The 13,515-nt window shown below is 38.0% G+C and overlaps 1 long non-coding RNA gene across 1 annotated transcript; it reads right to left on the reverse strand.

Moving 5' to 3' along the window:
• Positions 1-2,732: 2,732 nt before the first annotated feature.
• LOC132140290 (uncharacterized) lies at positions 2,733-9,644 on the reverse strand. Its single transcript, XR_009433763.1, has 3 exons — positions 9,447-9,644; positions 3,674-3,754; positions 2,733-2,883 (listed from the first exon to the last, which is right to left on the reverse strand). It is a non-coding gene; the product is annotated as an uncharacterized LOC132140290 (long non-coding RNA).
• Positions 9,645-13,515: the final 3,871 nt, after the last annotated feature.

Raw genomic sequence — 13,515 nt, forward strand, 5'->3', positions numbered from 1 at the left:
GTCACATAATTCGTGCTGCTGCGACTTGCAAGAGACCCTGTTAAATTATTTCTAGGTTATAGTATTGTATAAATATTGTCCCACTGATAAAAACGGTGCAAATAGTTCTGTCTCCTTGGATAACAGTGAAGTGGAAATAAATATAGTTAAATTTATTAAATAAAATTAAATAGGATTTTTTGGGAAGGTAAGTCTGGCCAGTTATACAGCAATACGAGTCAGAGTCAGACGAACCAAGAGAAAACATTACCGTCTACAGCCGCGAGAGGGCGCTCTGGGGTAGGCTACAGGAGCACTGAGCAGCATAGAGCTAATTTTACTATTTTTATTTCAGAAATGTAACAATATTAATTTTTACAATTATTTATTAATGTCACACACACATACCTAGTGCCTTATGACTTAAAAGATGAGAGTGGTAAATGTTACAGACATGGAATTGTTCAGTCTATTATTGATTTTTATTTCCACTTCACTTTTTTCCAAAGAGACAGAACTATTTGCACTGTATTTATCAGTGGGACAATATTCATACAATACTACAACCTAGAAATAATTTGCAGGTCTCAGCAGCACGAATTATGTGCCCAGCTACATCTGATTCAAATATTATGCTAATTAACAGTGAGCGGTGGTTTCAGACATTACAGTGCTTCACTCGCACTGACTCTTATTCTGCCTGAAAGAATGAAAAGACCGAGCTGAAGCTGGAGCAATTTTACCAATCAGATGAAAGCAGCGTTTCAGCCCCGGCTACCAGTGCGAATGAAATATTAAAGCCATAAATCGAAATGATCAAAACATACACGGACCAACGGTCTTGTCCATGTTCTCTCACTTGAATCCTCTTCTTGAGATTTGAGTCTCAGACCTTCTGCAAGCCCCGCCTTGTTCACGCAGTGATTGACATGGCTCGAGGGGGCGGAGACGTGATCGGCTCGGAATGCATTTTCAATGTGCACATTGAATTTTGCTACATTCATTGCGGGACATTGAAAGAAAATGCAATCGTAAGTGTCTTGACTGTGAGTGTTAATGCATTTAAGAAAAATAGCATTTAAATGATAATTTTGCCACAGTTTTTGCTTGAACATGTTATACATATCTAATCATTTCTGTAATACATTTTCATTTTAATTTTGCAACTTATAAAGCGTTAAAATTATTTTTCATTTTACATATTAAAACTGGTGTATGAAATGGCAAATGAAAATTATGTAATTTAATTTTCATTTTCATTTCGCACCAAACGTTGCACAATTGTATTGGAAAATGAAAATGTAAATACAGAAATGCATTGCCATTTTACATATTGCATTGTCATTTTGCATATTACATTGTAAATTGAATATCGCTACCCATGTGCTTCCATATCATATACATCTTCTCTGCATAATTCATCCCCGACATTATTTAGATGCAATCAAACTGGATATAAAGGGGACTGCAACACCCAAAAGAGGTAGAAGAAACCCACCCTGCTGGCTAATCATCTGCCTTTTTCTCCTTACCCCAATCTTTTTATTTGCAACAAATCCGATCTCTGCTTTTCTCCTCTTAAGCTTGTGGTATTGTTGTGTGGTGAGTGGTACATTACCATGGAGGATGTTGAGAGCTAGTTCACACAATGTAGCTATGAACTCATCTGAAGCTGACTGTAAAATAACACGCCTTTGTTTTTGTGTTCCTTTTCATAATAGCTTCAAAAGGGACAGGTTTCTTAAAAGTCTTGCAGACATCCTTCCCTGAAATGTTGTTACTATTTTCTTTTCTGGAGATAGACCACTGGATATGGTGAAAGTAAAGCAGTTCTGAGACTATACTGCTCTGGTGTTTTAGCTTTATAATCAATCATAAGGTAACCATAAGGTTCACTGGTTGCGTCTTAATAACATTCCATGAAATTTTTTGTGTTTGAAGGATACATTTGTTTTGCTAAAACATTAATTTGGGCAACATCTCTGGGATTTTTAAACAACACCAAATAATTTGTGTTCAAGCTAATGGTCCTACTGGACTTACACTGAAAAAAAAAAATGTTGACAATATACAGGGCACTCAAATTTCTGTGATGAACATATTGTGTGAAAACTCGTTCAACCTCAGAATTACCGCTAGCATGTTTCATAACATCATCCAAAATCCAAAAATTAATTTTATTGGGTGGAAACAGATGGCCATAATTCAGGGTCTGTATCACCTGTATCATTGTTGGTCATTGTTGTTGTACACAATGTTTTAAACATTTTTAGAAATCATACTTTTTGCATTCTGCAACAACATTTTTTCAAAAAAAGTTTTTCCTGAGCATGAAGGGCCACGGAGGATCATTGAGAATGGATGTTGAAACCGTGGATCAAACCCGTCTGTATCCTTTAACCCTCAATAACTGAGAATGTTATCAGTATCCATACGGTTATGTTCTATAATCAGGGAGAAGCACCCTCTTGTTATACACAACCTTGAATCTTTTAACAACTGACTTGTTATGCAATGTGACCATCTTTTTATTTCTCACAATGTTGTCTGTGTGGGCTAGTATGTGCTGAGTACTGTCAGATGAATTTACATAACTGTTAACAAAGCTGATCAATGAGTCCAATCTGATAACTTTGGAATTTTCTGAATTCAATGTTATCCCCTTTGCTTTCATACACACTTTTCCCTTTGCAGTTCTGTAGCCGTATGTTTTAGGACCATCTGAACAGTATTCTGTGATATAATCATCACTGCCAATCTCATCTGTCAGTTCACCTAGATATGGACTTAGTGGAGGTTCCCAGTCTCCTTCTCTAGACACATGGATGACACTATCAGTATCGCTATAGAGAAGCCTATCCCCCAGCTTGTCCATTAGATCATACAACTCTAGTCGAGCATGGGCTGTTGTAAAAGCACCAATAAAGACATTAACATCGAGTCTCATAAAAAGACCCCTCTGCATGTTTGTACTGTACTAGTGCAACGCTGTCAGATAGAAAGTAAAGTACTTGATCTCGTACTGACATCCAAAGATGAAATGAACAAAATCTTCAGGGTTTTTCAAAAGTTTAGAATTAGCGAGATTTTCTCTTAAACAGAATCATCCCCAAAGACTGTTCAAAAGTAATTTCATAACTGATCTTTGAGCAGGGTTATAAGCTATCTTTTCAGCATCAAGTTTAATCCCTTCTTTTATATTATAGTCATCGATGTACGCCCTTTTGCCATCCTCAGTGATTACACCTGAGGGATAGCCAGAGGCTTGCTGTTTAAACTGCAAAAACGTCTTCACATAATCACAAAACAGACTGTCAGATCTCTGTGGAAGATGCCACACCTCATAGATCTTAACCACTACATAACCCTTCTCAATGGCTTTTAACAATTCAAGACTGACCCATGTTCCCGAAATTGCTCTTTCATCATCGGTGTGAGTGCAAGGTATGACATTACTTTGCTCTTCCGCACATGTGCGGCATAGGGAGAACATTAATTTCCCAGCGGACCTGATGGGAAGCAGTGGATATAGTAATTTTTTGAGGAGGCAGCATCTTTACCTTGACAAGACCATAATAATTTTCAAGATTTTCTAAATCGCTGAAAATAATTTCTGGATGACCGATAGGATAGCTCTTCCGAGCCTGACAATATGGGTAGAGGCTAGTGACATCAACATATCTGATCTTCTCACCATCAACAGTTTTGTGGTACAACTTGTACGCATTGGCCCTTCCACCAAAAAGGGAATCAGAAGGTTTCAGTCTCTCTGGTGCTGAATAAGTAGACATAAAATCAATTATATGAGGGTCTGTTCGCTTAAGACTAGCCCACTGACATTCCCACATAACCTCTGTGTCTAGATGGTGTACACGTTGCCAAACATCAATCCTGTCATTGAACATAGTCATGAGTGTTCCAAAAGGAATTTTGAACTGGGGGTTAATATAATCAGCTCTATAACGACAGCAATGCCCATGGAAAAAAACACCTGCAAAGTCTAAAGCCTTTCTCACACCATCTTTTTCATAATAACCGTCTACATAATATGATCCAAACTTCATCTCACCATGGTTAAGGGCGTGGTGGATATCCACCCCACGGGTCTTTTTCACATATTCAAGCCATTCGATCGAAACATTCGAGAATGTCTTGTGTTGGTGTACGTATGCATTATTGTGAGTCAAGGCTATTGTGTTAGGCTTGAGGAAGTGTGTCTTAAACACACCCATGTAACATGATGCCAAGGTGGTGTAGCTAAGAGGGTCGATCTGCGTACACTGTATGAACTCCTCTCTATATTTCATGCATGCTTCACGTAGTAAAACTACATCATTCATACAATAATCCATGCATTTATGACCTATATGTTAGATTGTTGTAATGCTTTATTGGGTGGTTGTTCTGCACGCTTAGTTAACAAACTACAGCTAGTCCAAAATGCTGCAGCAAGAGTTCTTACTAGAACCAGGAAGTATGACCATATTAGCCCGGTCCTGTCAACACTTCACTGGCTCCCTATCAAACATTGTATAGAATTTAAAATTTTGCTTATTACTTATAAAGCCCTGAATGGTTTAGCACCTCAGTATTTGAATGAGCTCCTTTTACATTATAATCCTCTACGTCCGCTACGTTCTCAAAACTCAGGCAATTTGATAATACCTAGAATATCAAAATCAACTGCGGGCGGCAGATCCTTCTCCTATTTGGCGCCTAAACTCTGGAATAACCTACCTAACATTGTTCGGGAGGCAGACAAACTCTTGCAGTTTAAATCTAGATTAAAGACCCATCTCTTTAACCTGGCTTACACATAACATACTGATATGCTTTTAATATCCAAATCTGTTAAAGGTTTTTTAGGCTGCATTAATTAGGTAAACCGGAACCGGGAACACTTCCCATAACACCCGATGTACTTGCTACATCATTAGAAGAATGGCATCTACGCTAATATTAGTCTGTTTCTCTCTTTTTCCGAGGTCACCGTAGCTACCAGATCCAGTCTGTATCCAGATCAGAGGGTCACTGCAGTCACCCGGATCCAGTACGTATCCAGACCAGATGGTGGATCAGCACCTAGAAAGGACCTCTACATCCCTGAAAGCCAGCAGACACCAGGACAACTAGAGCCCCAGATACAGATCCCTTGTCTCAGATGACCTTGTCTCAGATGACCACCAGGACAAGACCACAGGAAACAGATGATTCTTCTGCAATCTGACTTTGCTGCAGCCTGGAATTGAACTGCTGGTTTCATCTGGTCAGAGGAGAACTGGCCCTCCAACTGAGCCTGGTTTCTCCCAAGGTTTTTTTCTCCATTCTGTCACCGATGGAGTTTCGGTTCCTTGCCGCTGTCGCCCCTGGCTTGCTTAGTTGGGGTCACTTCATCTACAGTGATATCGTTGACTTGATTGCAAATAAATGCACAGACACTATTTAAACTGAACAGAGATGACATCACTGAAGTCAATGATGAACTGCCTTTAACTATCATTTTGCATTATTGACACACTGTTTTCCTAATGAATGTTGTTCAGTTGCTTTGACGCAATGTATTTTGTTTAGAGCGCTATATAAATAAAGGTGACTTGACTTGACAATACAGCCCAATATCTTTCCTGAAGTCGAAGATCTTTCCTGCAAGAGTATCGTACCACTGGTCAAATTTTGTCCTAGCACTGTCTGTCATGTTGTTACAACCGTAGTAATGCTTAGCGGGGTATGGACCTACATAGCTCTGATTCTCCAACCTATTGAAAACATGGGGAAAGTAGCCCTTCTCAGCTGTGGTCAGATTTAACGCTGCAGATGTCTTCACTAAAGCCATAGGCAAAAATGAATAGCTGTCAATGTAACGCTGCTTGGTCATCTCATCAAACATGAAGAGTAGTCTACAGCCTTGCATGAGGATCTTAAGTTTAAGACCTACTTTGCAAATATACTCCAGTATTAAAAAATTATCAAAGCCTGAAGCGTTGTGTGCTACAAGTGTGTAATTTTTAAATTTGGGCTGCCTGAATTTATTGAGTTGTTTCACACAGTCTTCACCCCTAAATTCATATTTCTTCCCATCAAAAGTCATGGCAGAAGCGTAATTCGCAACATGTTTTCAGTTATCACTACGTGATTCAAAATCATAATAGATGTAACGGGTGTCAAGCTCTTTAGGTTGTGTAGGCTGTATGAAGCATTCATGAGCCCCTCCATGACTTACATTATCACCGCAATGCAGACAAAGTTCGGCAGGACATTTGTGGGGTTGTGGATTGCTTGAGGCGATTTGATAACGTCTACTGCATTTACTGCAGTATTTAATAGTATCGCAAAGGGATCTACCCAACACGTTACCACCAACTGGTCGTTTAAGAGCATTAAAACAGTATTGTGATTTACAAAATCGCAAACAGTCGGGACAATGGATTGTGTTTGGGTTGTTTGTGACATTCTCTGTCATTTCAAACAGAGCATGCAAATTTACATTCATGATTCTGTCTATTTTTAGATCCTGCATAACAGTACTCACACACATAATCTGATCCAATAAATGCTGTGAGTTTCTTTATCATGTAGTAATGACTATCATAGAGATATAGAAACACAGTTTTGGGATGCGGCTTTTCATGCGTTTTATAATTTTCTAATCGACCGTCACTAGATCTGTGAAAAACCACAATTTTTATGTTTAAGACCTTCTCAAACTTCACTACATAATTAAAACTTATAAGACTCTGTGATGTGAAACTGGCAGCATTCTGTAAGATCATAGCCCTTCCTTCTAAGTCATGGTGTGGTGTTTGTGGTTCAGGAAAATGGGCTAAACAAATAGCAAAGCATAAATTTGTTCCAACATTGTTTGGACAAAATAAATGCATCTTCTTCCTCTTAATCACATCATCATGGGCAATATCAGTTATCTTCCTACGAACCCCGCCACTCTTACTTCTGGCTATCGATACATGTAATTGTAAAGAATCATCAGCCATCACAACTTCATTACTCTGCATTACAGCTTCAAATTGGTCCACAAAAACCTACTCATTGTGATCATTACCGGAGGACAGTACAGCATTCACTTCGCGTTTTAGACTAGGACCTCTCAAGCTAATGTTAATAATCCCACCCTGACCTGCCATCTGTCTGGAAAATGACACCATCTCTGACAATACATTTTGCACAAATATAGTGTATGCAGCTAAATTTGGGGATGAAATTTCTCTCAGATTCAGATCTCTATGTAACTCTAAACCATTAAAATGTGGTCTTGGTACTACAGTGTATCCTCCTACAACACGCCATCTCGAGCAAGTCTGTCAACATCATTCTGACTTAAACCTGCAAAGGGACCTGTGGAATCTGACAATACAGAATTGAATAACCTGGTGCCTATCGGTTCAGAATCATAGGCATGTGTCTGGATCAATTGTTCTAATCTTTCACATAGATCAGGATCAGTTGAGTCTAACATTTCAGCCTCTTTGGTTATTAGATTCTGTAATGTCCGACTCAGACATGTTATTGTTTAAAATCATCCCATGCTGTTCGTTATTAGACCTTTGTGTTTGTACAAGACTCTCTAATCTATCTGCTAGATTTACATAGTCTGGACCAAAGGCCTCAATCTGCTGATTAATTATGCCCTGCAAGCGCTCAACTATAACCATTTCATCATCATCATCATCATCATATCTAGCTCTTGCAGAAGGTCTCTGTTCATACTCCGATGAACAGCTATGTAGATCATCATCTGAACGTACTCTTTTACCAGCCATATTTAAAAGATGTATTTCTGTTTTCAAAATATATGCATCTGATTACAGATGCATACTAAATAAAAAACCCTCAAAAATAAATCTCAATGCTAGTAATAATAAAAGGTCAACACTGTTAAACATGTCTATACAGATAGTAATTAACCAAAAATTAAAAAAATGTATTTGTATTTTTGAAATATATGCATCTGATTACAGGTGCATACTAAAGTCAAAGTCAAAGTCACCTTTATTTATATAGCGCTTTAAACAAAATACATTGCGTCAAAGCAACTGAACAACATTCATTAGGAAAACAGTGTCAATAATGAAAAAATGATAGTTAAAGGCAGTTCATTATTGAATTCAGTTATGTCATCTCTGTTCAATTAAATAGTGTCTGTGCATTTATTTGCAATCAAGTCAACGATATCGCTGTAGATGAAGTGTCCCCAACTAAGCAAGCCAGAGGCGACAGCGGCAAGGAACCGAAACTCCATCGGTGACAGAATGGAGAAAAAAAACCTTGGGAGAAACCAGGCTCAGTTGGGGGGCCAGTTCTCCTCTGACCAGACGAAACCAGTAGTTCAATTCCAGGCTGCAGCAAAGTCAGATTGTGCAGAAGAATCATCTGTTTCCTGTGGTCTTGTCCTGGTGCTCCTTTGAGACAAGGTCTTTACAGGGGATCTGTATCTGGGGCTCTAGTTGTCCTGGTCTCCGCTGTCTTTCAGGGATTTAGAGGTCCTTTCTAGGTGCTGATCCAGCATCTGGTCTGGATACGTACTGGATCCGGGTGACTGCAGTGACCCTCTGATCTGGACACAGACTGGATCTGGTGGCCACGGTGACCTCGGAATAAGAGAGAAACAGACTAATATTAGCGTAGATGCCATTCTTCTAATGATGTAGCAAGTACATAGGGTGTTATGGGAAGTGTTTCCGGTTCCGGTTTACCCCTAATTAATGCAGCCTAAAAATCCTTTAACGGATTTGGATAATAAAAGCATATTACTAAATTAACAGTGTTGGCTAGTGGTGTTGACTTTTTTTATTTTTGATTAGGGTTGTTTAACACGTCTATACAGATAGTAATTAACCAAAAATTAAAAAAATGTATTTGTATTTTTGAAATATATGCATCTGATTACAGATACATACTAAATAAACAACCCCAATCAAAAATAAATCTCAATGCTAGTAATAAAAAGGTCAACACACCTTGCCAACACTGTTAAACAAGTCTAGATAGTAATTAACCAAAAATTTAAAAATGCATTTGTATTTTCGAAATATATGCATCTGATTACAGATGCATACTAAATAAACAACCACAATCAAAATAAATCTCAATGCTAGCAATAAAAAAAAGGTCAACACCACTAGCCCAACACTCTTAAACACATCTATACAGATAGTAATTAACCAAAAAATATTAAAAGATTTACCCATCACAAAACCCAACCATTTACACAGAATGTTATAATACAAATCAATGTGAATAAAAACTAATTTAACCTAACAAACACACCAGCAGTACAACACTACGCAAATGCAACTGCAGTACAAAGCATATCAAAAACAATTAACACATGGTAACTGTCAACTCAGAGAAAAAGAAGAAACCAGCGCATTTTTCTTTACATGTGTAATCAAAAATGCTCAGGATTTGCCACCGCCTAAAACAGCATTATTAATATTAGAAAGCAGTGTTACCTTGAGTTGACGTTCTCTGAATTCCTCCCGACGCCCGCTGTCAATCTTCTTCACTTGTTCAGCAATAAAGTCTGTACGTTCATGAACCAGTCTGTATATCTGTCCTTGTTCAACAGAGTTTGTCAATAACATATCAATATGACTGTTGAGTCTTCGGAGGTGTTCAACTTCATTCAGTTTTTTCTCCACACGTTGATTATGTTCAGCTTGTTCTTTCAGTCTTTCCTCCACACATCGGTTATGTTCCTCCACACGTCGATTATGTTCACGGCCCTCCAGCAATAGTTCATGAATGAAGCATTGTTGATTTGATGGTAGAGCTTGATCGTTAGTCGATGCAGAATGTTCAGCAGGAGCCTCAACAGTGTTAAGTTCATCAGTCTGATGATTTTTAACCACCTCGGTCAGCTCTGTATTATTTGTAACAGTTGTGGGGGCCACACTGTCTGCAGCAGATATCAAATCTTGATCATCTATATCCAGCACAAAATTATCAGCATTTGTAATGTTTGAAGGTCTATCTGCTACCGCAGAACTTATGGACTCCGAGGCATTCGGCACCACAGCATCATCATAGGCGTCCGAGCCTTTGATCAAAGCATCGTCCCAGTTAGCAACATTATCCTGAGAGCTCAGCACATTTGTACTGTTCTATGGAAAACACACATGTAATAAAAAATTAATGTATTATAATTTTTTTCCCTCACTCTCTTATTACAACAGATTCTTAAATTAAAATAGAAATATACATACCAGCTGATTCCTGGGTTGTCGTTGGGCTACAACGTGTCAGGGTCGGTGCTAGACGTCTCTTAGTACTAAGCCTTGAGGTAGTAGCCCTTGTTGCTAATTTGTCTGGCCGGGGTCGTTTAACACCCCTGTTGACTTTTAACAAAGATCGTCTCTGATCTGAACTGGTCGATGCAGATGGCTCCGAGTGTCCTGCATCTCTATTCTGGATATCAAACCCCGACTGAGAAACCAATCCGGCTACATCAAAAGCTAAAGAGGCTGTAAACGGTAAAATAAGGTCGCAAGAGGATCAACCGGTGGAGTCACGCTGGGCTTTAGAACGCGGAAACTCTGAATGCGGGAAAGTTTGAAAGTCTGAAAGTCGATGGTAATATCAAATAAACTACTCACAGTGAATGTAAATTGGACAATAGCTGAGACATCTGGTGGATCTTTTACATCGTTAAGCCTAGATAATATGCTTGATGAAGGTAAAATGTTTTGGGATGAGGTTGTTAATAGCAACAAGAAAAATGTACGACAAAGATCAGAGAGTGAAGGGGATTCCATAGAATCAGTAGTTTTGGCGAAAAAGACCAAAACAAATGGTAACAGGGACTTGAGGTCTCAGGCTGACGTTTGGAAAGTTATTTTGGTGTTTGATCAAAAAGGAGGGCCAGATTTGCATCCAATACATATCACGAAACCAATAGAGAAGGAAATAGGCAAGATTAATCATGCCCGTTTCATGGGGAATGGGAGGATGCTGATCTTTGCAAATTCCAAAGAACAACAAAGTAATATTCTCAAAAAAAAGACACTCAACAAACTCAAGGTGACGTCACATATTCCGGGCGCAGCATCTAAGGTCAGAGGAGTAATATCTGGAATACCAACTTCAGTTACAATAGAGGAGATCATGGAAAGTTTAAAAGATTATGATTTAGTTGAAGCTAAACGATTGACAAAAGGTAAAGATAAAATAGAAAGCCTGTCTATTCTATTAGGCTTCAAAAAAGAACTACCCAACAGGGTTCAAATGGGATACATGTCATACTCTGTGAGAGAATATATCCCACCGCCGTTAAGATGCTTTAATTGCCAACGGTATGGTTACACTGCTAGCCAATGTCGAGGAAAAACTAGATGTGCGAAATGTGGAGGAGAACATGTATATGGTAAATGTGAACAAGATGCTGCATTAAAATGTTGTAATTGTGGTGGCAATCATAGTGCAGCTTATGGAGGTTGTGAGAAGCACAAAGAGGCAAAAGATGTCCAGAAATGCAAAATTATTTATAAAGTTTCCTATGCTGAGGCGGTTAAGAAAATTGAAATGGAAAAGAAAGGTAGTAGCCTAATTGTCCCCCCCTATACACTAGAGCAATCTCGGGAAACAAATACTAGCAACCCAATAAGCAGAGTAAGCCACAGGATCCATCCAAACAAGAGAGTCCAACAGGACAGTAGGCCCAGACTTAATTCTCAACCATCAGAGTGCTGTGAATTAAAAAAGAAAATGTCAGAAGAAACATTGTTGGTCAAGAAAAATTACTTCCTTGCCTTCATTTGTAAAGTGATCAGTAAAGTAACTGAACTTCCTCAGGGAAGTAATAAGGTAAAAGCAATTGTGGATATTGCAAATGACTTCTTAGGATTTAGGTCACAAGCTAGTAAGATTCAAGAGATACTGAATAGTAAATATGAGGGTCAAAATAGTGATTAAAAGCCTTATGGTACTATTCATTCTTCAATGGAATGCCAGAAGTGTAATTGAAAATGGTCAAGAATTTAAGAGATATATACATAATCTGAAAGAAAAACCTGAGGTCATATGCATTCAAGAAACATGGTTAAAACCACATCTTGATTTTGTATTGAAAGGATATAATGCTATTAGATGTGATAGAGGAAAAGGCAGAGGAGGAGGGTGTATGACATTTATTAAATTAGGAATACCGTATAGGTTTATTAATACCAAGGATCATGAATGTCTGGTAATTGAAATATTTAATAAAGATAGTGGTAATTTTACTATCATTAACTATTATAATCCATGTAAAGTATTAAATAGCGAGTTTTTAAAAAGTATAGTTAAGAGAAGCCACAGAGAGATTTGGTGTGGGGACTTCAATGCTCACAACAGTTTATGGGGTAGTAAACAGACAGATTTGAATGGTGAGGCAGTGGAAGAAATGATGAATGATAGAATGTTAGTGTGTTTAAATAATGGTCATGGCACTAGAATTAATGTTTATAAAAATGAAACTTCTTGTATAGACTTAACTCTAGTAGATAGGAAAATTGCCAGTAGATGTGAATGGGAAATAGATCAAAGCACAAGTATGGGTAGTGATCACTTCCCAATTACATGTGCAGTTGATATTGAATTTAAGATTGAACAGAGTTATGTGCCCCAAAGATGGAATTTTAAAAAAGCAGACTGGGAGAAATTTGTAGAAAGATGTGGGAATGGGGAAAGTATATCAATTAATAATGATCAAACAGTTGATGAAATAAATAGCAGGGTCAGTTCTTTTATATTAGATGCTGCCAGCCAAAGCATTCCTGTTAGTCAAAACCAAAAGAAGCAAACCAATGTTCCATGGTGGAATAATAAGTGTTCTGAGGCTATCAAGGACAGGAATAGAGCTTTTAAGAATCTGCGTAGAACATTAACAATTGACAATCTTGTTAATTACCAAAGGAAGAAGGCATTAGCCAGGAAGGTTATTAAAGAGGCTAAGAAAGATTCATGGAGACAGTTTTGCTCAACAATAGGAAGAGAGACCACTTTAAATAAAGTATGGATGATGATTAAGAAGATGATAGGCAAATTTAAGCCTCCACAGGTTTCTTTCTTAATTAAAGATGGCACGCATGCAATCTCAGATATGGAAAAAGCCAATATGCTTGCTAGAGCTTTTGCAGACATACACAAGGGTAGCCACCTGGAGGAGAGGTATAAGAAAAGGAAAGAAGAGGTAATGAAAATAAATAGGAATATCTTAAATACCAAAGTGTCTAATATGTCTATTATGGATTCTGAAATTAATATGTCAGAACTTAAAAGGCCATTGAGCAATACTGCATACTCTGCACCAGGGACGGACAACCTGTGTTATGCTATGTTTAGAAAATTGCCTGATAATATATTGGAGAAAGTTCTTAAGCTGTTTAACAAAGTATGGAATGAGGGTAAATTACCAAGCATGTGGAAATGGGCAAGAATCCTCCAATTTACAAAACCAGGTAAAGACTCAAGTGACCCAGGAAATTATAGGCCTATTGCACTCACTTCACATTTTGGAAAATTAATGGAAAATATTATAGTTGG

The sequence above is a fragment of the Carassius carassius genome, chromosome 5 (genome assembly GCF_963082965.1).
Source record: "Carassius carassius chromosome 5, fCarCar2.1, whole genome shotgun sequence".
NCBI classification, from domain to species: Eukaryota; Metazoa; Chordata; class Actinopteri; order Cypriniformes; family Cyprinidae; genus Carassius; species Carassius carassius.